Source organism: Mya arenaria, chromosome 5 (assembly GCF_026914265.1).
Source record: "Mya arenaria isolate MELC-2E11 chromosome 5, ASM2691426v1".
Classification (NCBI taxonomy): domain Eukaryota; kingdom Metazoa; phylum Mollusca; class Bivalvia; order Myida; family Myidae; genus Mya; species Mya arenaria.
In genome coordinates this window covers 77,756,908-77,771,520 of record NC_069126.1, presented here as the reverse complement: position 1 = coordinate 77,771,520, position 14,613 = coordinate 77,756,908, and positions in this window count along the sequence as shown.

The window sequence follows — 14,613 nt, the reverse complement described above, 5'->3', positions numbered from 1 at the left end:
TTGTATTCAAACAATAAATTGGCGTTCAAAAACACTTTGTACCATTTATGCTATATATGCTATATATAGCTAAATTTTTATGATAATTATGTTGTTTTATGTTGCATAATGTTGCTTTGAAGGATGTTAAAACTTAGAACTGTTTTTTCGTAAATATACAAAACAAACTACAAGGACAACCCAAATACAGCTCAAGTTCAATATACTTTTGTTCAATTTGAGTGCTTTAGATTATTGTTCAGGTAGCATGACTTTGGTTCCGACTTGTTTCTAAAAGAAAACATTCGCGTAAATTTCATCAGTAGCGGTAATTGACCATCACTCGATCGTTGGACTCTGTCTGCGGTATTCATGTGCTATAGGCTGGACATTGTAATCGTTAAGACAGTCATTAAAAAAACATGTTATGAGTCAAGTGTTTTTTTTTTCTCGTTTTGTTCCTTCTAATTGCAAGGCAGCTGATATTATACCAACTTACTGCTAAATTGTACCCCTAACTTGTCTCAGAGCCCTGTAGAGCGGTCCAATCATTGTTAGACTATGTGTACTAGCGTATCCAGGGATGGCAGAACAGGCAACACTACCCCTTTAATTTTACAAATGAACGTTTCTTGTCAATATGAACAGAACATAATCATTATTAATAAAATTAACTTAAGCGTAAAAAGCTTTTGAAACGCAAAACAAATATAAATACCAAATGTTGCATGCAAGAAGGAACAAAATGAGGTATTTTGCAATATTTTTTGTACTAAGTTATAAACGGTACTGTATGTTTGGATGTTTTTATGGGAGATGTTATATATTTAAGTGTCTTATTTTAATATCTAGCTTTGGCACAGATAATAGCTATTCTTTTTCACAAAGACTTATTATCAGGATTTGATATAAATTGTATCATACTTAGATTTCTGACACAATATCTAGGAATATTATTCCTTTGAACAAACTAAAGGAAAATGAAATGCATCTTCAATATCGTTTGTACTACAAGGTCTTCATTTCTTATCTTGTCTATGGATATTGTTATGTCTACCAATTTCAATATTTAAATTATGGGAGGTGTCAATCTGAGTTTAGCTCAACTAGATATTTCTATTTTTAAATTGTCCGATAAAACAATGTAAATTGACAATTACCTTATACATATACAAGGATGGAACTGTTTAAATGATAGCACGCAAACCTGTAATACATACATCTCGTAATCTGTCTCTGAGCATGAGGACAATGGCGCGATTATAAACAGACTCCAGAAAAAGCCATACGTCCGCTAACCCGGGTGACTGAAGAATGTTTTTTTTTACTTTAGCGGCCCAGTTTATACTTTATGGGTTATCCTGTTGCTCCCGGTATTGCTACTAGGCAGCAGATGGCAGTTACTCATCAGCAGTTGCAAGTGATGTCTGAATCTGGTCGTGAATTGATATGGCTTTTATTGTCGCAATCAGAACAGTGTCTCTGTTTTCAGTGCAGTATTTTATAGCTACTTTATACTATGTTTATGTTTGGACCATCATACTTCCAACTGTTAGCACTGATGAAACATAATATTAAAAACTTGTGAATTCGAACGTGTCCGAAAAGAATGATACACTACTTGCTCATGCTTTCAAAACAAATCAGAATAAATAGTTTTAAAAGCAATCTAAATTTGGAATGATGTTCTGATTAATGAAAAAGAAATATATTGTGGTCGTTCTTTTATTAAAGGAAAATTTGGTTTTTGCATGAAACTAAGTACATTAGAATAGTACTAATTACGATTTATCTGCACGTGTGTAGCAAAACAGTAACTTATTTCTAGCAATGTTGTCCAAGGAAACCGATGTATGTAAATGTATAACTGGCCAGTGTAAAAAGCATGTTCACATGACAATTTATATGGAAATTAAAAGTCGTATAAACATAACCATTAACAACACGGCCAGATATATTTCTCACCTGCTAAATAATTGATGCAACAGTGATAAAGTGATAACACCTGAAAGTAACGACGATACAATCACATCACTAAATCTATTGGCCCAAAATATGCCTGTCAAAACTTTGATATAATATCTGCCATTGTACACGGGACTTCATAGGAATCTCTCTTAAATATATGTTATTTGTTCTATCTGCAGAAAGACAACTATTGGAGATATAAAAGCATATTTTCATCCGCAGTAATAGAGCTTTGACATAAATGCTGGAGATACGAAGCAATGACACGACTGCTGGAGAGACGAAGCAATGCCACGACTGCTGAAGAGACGAAATCATGACATGACTGCTGGAGAGACAACGCCATGACAAGACTGCTGGAGAGACGAGCATTGATATGACTGCTGGAGAGACGAAGCTATGACACAAATGCTGGAAAGACGAAGACATGACACGGCTGCTGGAGAGACGAAGCCATTGCACGACTGCTGGAGAGACGAAGCAATGACACGACTGCTGGAGAGATGAAACCATGACACGACTGCTGGAGATACGAAGTCATGACATGACTGCTGGAGAGACAAGGCCATGACACGACTGCTGGAGAGACGAGGTCATGACACGACTGATTGAGAGACGAAACCATGACACGGCTGCTGGAGAGACGAAGTCGTGACATGAGTGCTGGAGAGACAACGCCATGGCAAGACTGCTGGAGAGACGAGCATTGACATGACTGCTGGAGAGACGAAGCTATGACACGAATGCTGGAGAGACGAAGACATGACACGGCTGCTGGAGAGACGAAACCATTGCACGACTGCTGGAGAGACGAAGCAATGATACGACTGCTGGAGAGATGAAACCATGACACGACTGCTGGAGATACGAAGTCATGACATGACTGCTGGAGAGACAATGCCATGACACGACTGCTGGAGAGACGATGTCATGACACGATTGCTGGAGAGACGAAGGCATGCCACGGATGCTGGAGAGATGAAATCATGATACGACTGCTCAATATACAAATCCATGACACGACTGCTGAAGAGACGAAGCCCTGAAACGTCTGCTGGAGAGGCGAGGTCATGACACGATTGCTGGAGAGACGAAGGCATGCCACGGCTGCTGGAGAGACGAAGCCATTACACGACTGCTGAAGATACGAAGCCATGACACGACTGCTGAAGATACGAAGCCATGACATGACTGCTGGAGAGACAAGGCCAAGACATGACTGCTGTAGATACGAGGCCATCACACGACTGATGTAGATACGAAGCAATGACACGACTGCTGAAGAGACGAAGCCATTACACGACTGCTGGAGATACGAGGTCATGACACGACTGATAGAGAGACGAAGCCATGAAACGACTGTTGGAGATATGAAGCCATGACACGACTGCTGAAGATACAAAACGATGACACCACTGCTAGAGTGACGAGGTCATGACACGACTGATGGAGGGAGATACGAGGCCATGACACGATTGCTGGAGATACGAAGCCATGACACGGCTATTGAAGATACGGAATTATGACACGACTGATTGAGATACGAAGCCCTGTCATGACTGCTGGAGATACGAAGCAATGACATGACTGCTGGAGAGACGAAGCCTTGACACGACTGCTGGACAGACGAAGCTATGACACGACTACAGGGAAGTCGACGCCATGGTTGGACTGCTAATGAGACGAGGTCATGACACGACTGCTGGAGAGACGAGGTCATGATATGACTGCTGGAGAAACAGAGCCTAACATGACTGCCGGAGATACGAAGCTTTGACACAACTGCAGGAAATACTAAGCCATCAAACGACTGTTGGAAAGACGAAGCCAAGACACGACTGATCAAGAGACGATGTCATGACACGACTGTTGGAGATACGAAGCTATAACACGACAGCTGGAGAAACGAAGCCATTACACGACTACTGGAAAAGAGAGCAATGACACGACTGCTGTAGATACGAAGGAATAACAAGACTGCTTTATATACAAATCAATGAGAGTGTTTTGTTTGTCTAAATTGTCTTATGACTTTGTGTTTCACTCGTGTCTGATATCAGTTACATTTAAGTCTCTAAACAGGGTTAAATGTCTGACTATTTGGATTGTCCCTTCTGTTTTATTGTATTATTAAATCTGATAAAATCCCTAATCATTTCATCAATATGACACACTGTCGCATTCGAAAAGATATGCATCCTAACATATACTAAAAACATAATAGATACCCGGTTCTAGTGTATACAAAGAAAATGTTCTATGCAGTGAGACAAATGAAGATATTACCAAACGGAAACGGCCAATGAAAGGGTTGATTCATTTTTATTAAATCCAATACAATATTTTCTTGACAAAAGTCTCGAGTCAATATCAAATTATATCCTCACAGAAATTCGGGGATGTCTAGAATAGCATTACCTGTTTTAAAAAGTACGTTTTCTTAACGTACTCTGATACTAGGTATATAATTCCAGTTTTTCATGTCTACGTATGAAATCAACGAGCAAAATACTTGGGAGAACATTCGATTTTTACCATCTTGACAACAAATACAAACTAATTTATTGTGAAAACTCATCTTCCTAACATAATGTTTGATGTCTTATATGTAAAAGTGTGCGTGTGTGTGTGGTAAATTCTCGGCAAAACCTTTCTGCTCTATATCTTCTGGAAGTGGAACAGATATTTTAGACGTCAGACGTCTGGCAACCATCAGTTAGAATGTAAGTATTTTTGGTTTTTATCCCCCAAAAAAACGCGCATGTCGTGAAAATTAACCTTGCAATTGTTTTGTTATAATTCCTCCAAAACCTAATCATTACCAGCCTTCGTTCTTTTTTATCTCCCAAAACTATAGATTTATATTTCTGTTTTTTCGTTCTGTCCCTTTTCCGTTTTATATTATCTTCTAATTGTTTATAATCATTTCAAGTTGCTATTTTGTAAATAAATTGGTAAACATAACTCAGAGACGCCATCTGAATAAAATACTTATATGTAAAGATATATACGTCCATACATCATTCATTACCACGATATATTAATTTGTAAAATAAGTAAATGAAAAAAAGATTAAAAAAACATAAAAAAAAATAAAATAATCTCTCACTTGTGAGCTCTTAGCGCATTCATTGTATGTAGGTGTATCGAGGATGGTGCTAGCAGACTACAAATGTTTGCGTCACGAAACCACTCTCATTTACTTCTCATAATTAACGTTTATTCATAGACGCATTGACGAAAAGGGGCGTCGGGCAACTGTCAATTTGTTAATGTGTATCAAACAACTGAACTCAACTCAATATTCTTTATTATATCACAGTTTACATTTAAGTAAACGCATGTGAAAACTACATGTGAACACAGGTATAAAGAGGTGGGTTAATGGCGGCTTCACAACAGGTTTGAAGTTTTTCATTATACAAAACAAATATAACTAGTTAGTAAGGGGATTGTGGTTCGTTCAAATAGTTTTTTTTAAACAAAACAAATTCACGTGTTTGCACTAAGATGAAATATAATCGATACAGTAATGAGATATGAAAAAAAAAAATTCACACATGATCAGATTCGTAAAAAGTGATCAACTAAGATTTTAACAAAAATTATTTCTTAAAGTATCCGATTTCTTACAATTCAAAACTTCACTCAAATTCAAGACATTAGGCTTTGAGTAAAAACGACAATCTATGATTTTTTTCCGGATGGGATCAAAAGGTGGACTTAAAAGTTAATAGTGCAGTTCTGCACAGATAGTGTTAAGATTACAAAAACAACACTTTTTATTGACATGTGGTACAGCACCCTGTCTCCATGTACCGATTTCGACAGGAAGTTTATAGTTACTAGTACGGAAATGCAGAAATGTAAAACGTAGATATTTGTGTAAGATATTGAGTTACTCTTCAAGTTTTACATCGGACTAAAACAGATATACATTCTAACCTTAACGAAATATTAAATTGATCAAAACAAGTTTGCTGAAATGGTCTACAATATTAGAGTTCATAATATTTACTAGTATATGAAAAACTACAAAAACAAACTCAGTAGCCAAAAGTTTAAACATAAATCCAGTTTAATGACACTGGGTAAACGCCAAAAAAATCACAACCAAGAAACATGGAGCAACAAGTTCATTAACATGTTCTGCAGATATTCTTGTTTGGATAAGGCCTAAAAAAATTAATTGTGTGGTTCGGGTCACCCGACCCTACCTGGAAAATATCGCCGATCCTACTGTTGTTGTTTTTGGTGCGACTTGCGAAAAAACCCACTCCAGAACGTCGGGAATTTAAGCTCATAACACCAAAGATGAGTTTCGAAGATGTAGAGATAATGTTTTTGTTCGAGCCGGGATCTGTATCCGAGATTGACATGTCAACATCCGACAAAGGGCCTTGGACCCGTTTGTATGAAGAACAGCTGTACGATATTCCTGTCGTATAATTAATCGGGAAATTCTCGGAGGTATATACAATGGAACAAAATGTCTCTTGATAATAGTATAAGTTTTCTCACACATAAGATTGAATGCCGGTCTAATTTTAATTTACCCCACCAACCACCGCAGGACAAGGCATGCTCCTTTTCACTTGTCATGTTGTCAGATGCAATCATAAAAAAAAATAGTTTAAATAAAATAGCAGCATGGCAAACATACTACTAGAATAGAAAGGAAATATAAAATACTGGGAGTTCTGACATTGGCTGGTGCCTGACAAAATGTTACTTTCTTTTCAACTGGGACTGAAACCTGGGTATGTTGACATTTGTACAGTGTATAAAATATTCCTAACTTTACTTCTTGGAGAATGGCAGAGAAAGTTTTTTGAGATGCTGAAGCAGGTCAGTATTGTCACATTTAATTATCAATATGTTTTGCTTTCGGAAGGTGTGTGACGAATGACAACAAAACTGGCAATGACACACCACCTAACTGCAGCGATGCTCAGCAATGTCCTGGTATAACTGAAATTCTGTAGAAAAAGAACAAAAACAAAGCAAACAAACCTGTACCAAACTAAAAAAAAAAAAAAAAAAAACAAATCCCTACCTAACCTATCTATTCTTGGGGGCCATGTTACCCGAACCACACAATTTATTTTTTTAGGCCTAAGCCAAACGTAGTAATAACATTTTTAATCAAGTATTGACTTGATGTAATTGGCCCAAACTGTTATGTTACATGTATTTATAGTTCACGAAACTTATTATCGAGTCATAGGATGAAACGAGTTTACTCTTTTTTTAAATATGATGTTAAGGTGTTATCTACCAAGTTCCGAGTAGAGCATGTAACGTGGAGTAACGTGGAGTACTCTTTTTAGTATATGTAATCTGCCGCAAAATATAAAATAAAGTTCCTTCAACAGATCAAGGTTTACAAAGCCCTAGACTACACATCCGTACGTTAGAATGGGGACAATGGTAGCACCAAACCAATACACTCTCACATTTACGTATCATATTAACTGTTAATTCATAGACTAATTGATAAAAAAGGGTGTGTCTTAGGTGTAATCAAAGAACCGCAGCCATTTCCCATTGAAAAAAAGAAGTAGTTTTGTGAAATCAAAAATAATATTTATTTAGTGTAGTGTTTTAGCGTGTTATATGTATTACTAAGTTCAAATAGATTCCCATTGAAGTGTATTTATACATTTATAACTAGAATCCAGAGAGAAACGTCCTAAGGTTTAACTGCTAAATTGAAATTACTGATCTACTTGTAGCGTAGTTAAATGTAAAGATTTCTGACATTTTATACCGTCAGTACACATCCGAGTTTATTGTCGATAACATCAATGTGGTTTTGTGTTTTAAAGGGTGCCTGCCTTTAAAAGAAATAAATCGGGGAATTGTTACAGCATCGATGACCTTGTGTTAAAAGTAAATCATTGGCATTACATTAACACCGCTCAAGATATTCAAATGAAGCTTGGTACATAATTTACAAGATACAATAAAGCAAACGTCCATTGTTTGACTTAAAATCCACGAGAACAGACGAGCTCCGGCGTTCCCTTAAAGTAACGCTTGTTCTTGCTTTCACATCATATTTCATAAATGGGTGAAAACATGTGTAACACGAAGCTGCAAGTTTATTCATTTATTTTCTCTTTGTCAGAACATCTGTACAGTTACCCGAAAAGTCAATTATGCAGTCAAGCGACTTTTAAAATCATTTCATTTGAATAAATACAAAATAGAAAATGATTAATTCCAATCATCAATACGATTGATCTTAATACGTCTTTTGAATCTCTTAAATCGTTGTTGCTGTTGTTGTTGTTGTTTCATTACCTTATTGTTTGGCCAACTTATTGTTTTTATTTTTATTTCAGTAGTTTCTACAGTTTTTCAAAAGATCAACAAGACCTTTAGTTTTAGTAGACTGCCTTATTACGGGAGAATGTCGACCGGTGCGAGCAAATTACTTTGTCACTTTCACATAAAGGAAATAACAGTAAGCGCAATTTATCTCTTGATTTTCCATTACTTAATTTCCGAAACCGGTACTTATGAAGTGAATACAAAGTGTTTGTAACGTCCGGTGACTGCACGTGTTTTAGAAAATAATATCATTATATAAAACAAGTCAATGTTTCGTTGTTTGTTTCAGGGCAATGAACTTAATATCGTAAGCCTTAATATGCTATCACACGCAATATGAATTTATCAAGTTTGCCCTAGAAATAGACTAACAATTATATTGTATTTATTAAAATATATAATAATATATATAAGAACACGTTACTTACATTACTTTGATGCAACATAATACACAATTTCTGGAGTTGCTGTCATCAAAGAATAAATTGGTGTGAAAAACACGTTTGTACGTTAATTACTAAAGCTATTGAAATTAGAAAGTCGATCATAAATGCTCCTTTATAATTATATTTGCAAGTTTGACTATGTTTGTTATTTATTATTTGTATATCTATACCATGTGTAGGATTTGTTTGGATGGATAAGAACGCTATGTTTAAATCCAATTATATCATCATTCTGTCATTTTGTGTTCTATAATGTTGCTTTGAAGGATGTTAAAGCTAAGTTCTGCATGAACGTAAACATGCAAAGCAATCTACAAGGACAAATCAAGGACATCTGTATTTCACCGTGATTTTATATAGTCTGAGTTTTTAGAGTATTGTTCAACTAACATGACTTTGATACCGACAAGTTTCTTCAAGAAAACATTCGTGTAAAGCTACTATTTGCAGCAGTAATTGGCCATCACTCGAGCGTTGGACTCTGCCGGCGCTATTCTTGTACTGTCGTCTTAACATTGCTATCGTTAAGACAGTCATAGGAACCTCACTGCGTGTATACCTTAGTACGAGGCTGTTTTTTTCTCATTTCGTTTCTTCTAATTGCAAGGCAGCTGATATCATACCAAATTACTGCTAGCTAATACGCCTTTAGTTTATCTTTACCTAAATAAGCCCTGTATAGCGGTTCAATCATTGTTAAACTATATGTACTGGGAGGGGGGCGAAGACAGAGCTGGCAAACCACCCCTTTAATTGTCCAAGTTAAAATTTCATGTCAATATGAACAGAACAGAATGTTTATTTATCTGAAGCATATAAATCATATCGTTTTAAACACGAGACAAATATAAATATCAAATATTTCTTGCATCATAGAGAATAATTCTGCAATATACTATTCGCAAACAAATTATACAGAGTCCTTAAAAACTAAAGCTTATTTAATATTTCTTGTGTGTGAGGATGTCTTAAGGGGTGATTTTATATATTCAAGTCTCTTTTCTTAAAAGCTTTGGTACCGAAAATAGATAATCTTAAAAACAGTAGTTTATCATCAGAATGAAGTAATGATATAATTTTTATCATACTCGGATTTCTGACATAATATTTAGGACTATTATTTTGTCGTATTTTATTATACATTGAATAAAATGAAACATAACGAAATTCATCTTCAATATCGTTTAAATTATACATTGTACATTTCCTATCTTGCCTATGAATATTGTTGTGTCCCCTAAGTTCAATGTTTAAATTATGTAAGGCAAAATCTGAGTTAAAATATTTGTATATTTTTATGTTCAAGCAAAACAGTGTAAGTTGACAATTTGAACATTTCCGTTCAAATAACGGATTTGAATAATTGTTCAAAGCAACATTATATAGCAGAAAAGAACATATTGATGATATAAATGGATTTAAGTATTTACCATTTCATAAATCATACAAATTATTTCTACACAATATATAGGTATACATATAATATATAACAAACATAGCATATATAATTATATAGTAGCATCGACTTTCTAATTTTAATAGCTTTAGTAATAAATGTACAAAGGTTTTTCGAACGCCAATTTATTCTTTGATGACAACAACTCTAGCAATATCCACACACCGCAGTATTTTGAATGAAAGTTTCTAAAGTACTGTTTGCTAAAATATTACATTTTTTTATTATTATAAAGTCTGTGTTGTTGTTAATACAATAGAAGGACTGTTTAAGATCAATTTAATTTATTCATAATCCTTAAACTAGCATATTGAACATTACGAAAAAAAAGTCTGTGCCTTAAAATGCCTATTGAAACTCACAACGCAAACTCTTTCTCTTTCTATATTTTCTTCTAAAGCACGCGCAGTTATCGCGCGTAACAATTCTTTTGTATGCACTTCACACGTACCGGTTTCGGAAATTAAGAAATGGAAAATAAAGAGATAAATTGCGCTTACTGCTAGTTCTTTATCGCGTAAGTGACAAAGTAATTTGCTCGCACCGGTCGACATTCTCCCGTAATAAGGCAGTCTACTAAAAAATTAAGGTGTTAATGGTCTTTTGAGAAAGGTCTGGAGCTGGTATTTGATATAAACAATATGTGGGCAAATCAATAAGGTAATTAAACAATGAAGTAAAGAAATCAAACAAACTAGATCGATTTAGGAGTTCAAAAAGTGTATTCCTATATAATTTTTAAATAACTGAAATGGATAATTTTGTGTTTATTCGAAAGAAATGAACCCAACAGTTGCGTGAGTGCATCATTGTTGTTTTGCGTACATTTGCAGATGTTCTGACAAAGCAAATAAATATTCAGCGTAGTGTTTATCCGTTTTGTTGTTGACATGTGATTGGAAAGCAAGCACCAATGTGTCGTGGAGTGCATACTGACGTTCATTTGTGATTTCAGTCCAATCAATGACGCTAAGAAGAGCATCTTGCTTTGTGCCTATTGTATTTTTTTAAATTGTATAACACGTTATACTTATATTTGAATATCTTGAGCGGTGTTTGAGTAATGGCCAATGTTTTAGTGTTTGCACAACGACACCCAGGCATTAGCTTTACCGCGTTTTTATCTTTGTCTCCCTTCAAACACACACATTGATGCAATCGGATCATTTCGGTCATTTTCCATTGACAACAACCTCGGATGTTCACGGACAGTTGTCATTGTCAGAATTCTTTACATTTAGCTTCACTGCAGGTAGATCGATTAGTAAATTCAATTTAGCAGTTTTGGTACGTTTCTCTTAGAAGTCCTAATTATTTAAGCAAATATTCACTTCATTGGGTAACCATTTAAACATACAACAAATTAAATCACTACTCTTAATTAATATCATTAATATTAATTTAACGAGCAAATGACCGAGGAGCTCCGATTGACATTGATGATCATGTTATGCCTCCCACACCTTGGTCTTGGACTCAATTTGTGAAGTTAAACTAATATAAGCAAACCCTACGTGATCAGAATTATTGTTGAATCCACACTTACATATTCTAGACGGTCAATGAATAAACAATTATTAAAACTATAAGAAGGTTAACTTTCAAGATTGTTTGCGTGGATACCAACAATACATCCCGTAATATACCTCTGAGCCTCGGGACAAAGGCACAAATACTAACTCCCTCTGGAAATAGCCATGCGTCCGCAAACCCGGAAAAGCCTGAAAGATATTCTTTACTCTAGCGGTCCAGTTTAGAATTTGTAAGTCCTCGGTCGGGTAGTTCCCAGTATTGCCCCGTAATAGTTGCCCTGGGAATTCAATATGGTAGAGAAAGTATGCATAAATCACACCATGTGTTGGCACTCTTTGGCAGATGGCAGTTAGTGCATCATTCAGTGGCAAGTGATGTCTGAATCTGGTCGTTCACTGGTATGGTTTTTATTGCCGCAAGTGCCACAGTGTCTCTTTGAGGTTTTTAGTGCAGATAATTATACCTACTATAAGTTGGGACCATCATAATTCTAGCCGTTAGCAAAGATCAAACTTAAACTTAAAAACTCGTGATTTTTCTACGTGTACAGGCAGAATAATAAGATTATTGCGCCCACTATCAAGAGTATCTGAAAAAAATAGTTCTAAATGCGAACGATCTAAATTGGAAGTATATTCTGTTAAATGAAAATGTAGATGTATTGTGCACGTCATTTGTTATTAAAGAATTCGATTTTTGCATGTAACTAATTACATGAGTTGGTAACTGATAACTGGTGTATATCTGCGCATGTGTAGCAAAACCATTACTTAATTCTGGCATTGTCTGAGGAAACCGATGTATATAAATGTACAGCTGGTCATTGTATACAGCTATTGACATGAAACTTTAGAGTTTTCAAGATAGTAAACCCTTCAGCAGCCTGCTGGAGATACGAGGTTATGACACGGCTGCTGGAGATACGAGGTCATGACACGGCTGCTGGAGATACGACAACTTAACACGGCTGCTGGAGATACGACGACTTAACACGGCTGCTGGAGATACGAGGTTATGACCAGGCTGCTGGAGATACGACAACTTAACACGGCTGCTGGAGATACGAGGTTATGACACGGCTGCTGGAGATACGAGGTCATGACACGGCTGCTGGAGATACGACGACTTAACACGGCTGCTGGAGATACGAGGTTATGACCAGGCTGTTGGAGATACGACGGCATCACACGGCTGCTGGAGATAAAACGTATTGCAATATTAACATCACAAGAACAACAAATAGTAATTTACGATACGGCCACCTCATAGTTTATAAAGACAATTTCTTAAGATGGAAACAAACAAAATGCAATGGTATAATATATGCAACATGCACTAAAGACAAATGACAATATGCAATAGCTGCGAATTATTTTAAAAAAACAACAACATCTATATATTGTGTATATTATATATTCTAAATGATATTTTTATTAATATAGATAATAAAGAAAACCGGAAGGATGCACGTACATACGCACGGGCAGACGCTCAGACAGTCTGTAAGACTTCATTGTTTCCTCATCCGTGGGCAAAAGGGGAAATTAAAAGCCGTATAAACATAAATATTAACTCCACGGCCAGACATATCTCTCACCTGTTTCAATATATAATCAGAGCAACAGTGCTAACGTTTCAAAGTAACGACGATATAATCACAGCACTAAATATATCGGCCTATAATATGCCTTTCAAACACACGACTGCTGAAGAGGCGAATCTATGGCACGGCTGCTGGAGATACGAGGTAATGACACGGCTGCTGGAGAAAAGAGGCATGACACGGCTGCTGGAGATACGACGACTTAACACGGCTGCTGGAGATACGAGGTTATGACCAGGCTGTTGGAGATACGACGGCATCACACGGCTGCTGGAGATACGAGGTCATGACACGGCTGCTGGAGATACGACGACTTAACACGGCTGCTGGAGATACGAGGTTATGACCAGGCTGCTGGAGATACGTGGTTATGACCAGGCTGCTGGAGATACGTGGTCATGACACGGCTGCTGGAGATACGACGACTTAACACGGCTGCTGGAGATACGAGGTTATGACAGGGCTGCTGGAAATACGAGGTCATGACACGGCTGCTGGAGATACGACGGCATGACAGGGCGGCTGGAAATACGAGGTCATGACACGGCTGCTGGAGATACGTGGTCATGACACGGCTGCTGGAGATACGAGGTCATGACACAGCTGCTGGAGATACGACGGCATGACAGGGCTGCTGGAGATACGAGGTCATGACCAGGCTGCTGGAGATACGACGGCATGACAGGGCTGCTGGAAATACGAGGTCATGACACGGCTGCTGGAGATACGACGGCATGACAGGGCTGCTGGAAATACGAGGTCATGACACGGCTGCTGGAGATACGAGGTTATGACACGGCTGCTGGAGATACGAGGTCATGACCAGGCTGCTGGAGATACGTGGTCATGATACGGCTGCTGGAGATACGAGGTCATGACACGGCTGCTGGAGATAAGAGGTTATGACCAGGCTGCTGGAGATACGAGGTTATGACCAGGCTGCTGGAGATACGAGGTCATGACACGGCTGTTGGAGATACGACGGCATGACACGGCTGCTGAAGAGACGAAGCTATGACACGGCTGCTAAAGAGACGACGGCCTGACACGGCTGCTGAAGAGACGAAGGCGTGACACGGCTGCTGGAGATACGAGGTCATGACACGGCTACTGGAGAGACAACGGCATGACACGATACCTGGAGAGACGCAGCCATGACACGATTGCTTTAAGAGACAATGCCGTGACACGACTGCTGGAGAGACGATGCCGTGACACGATTGCTTAAAGAGACGATGCCGTGACACGATTGCTTAAAGAGACGATGCCGTGACACGACTGCTGGAGAGACG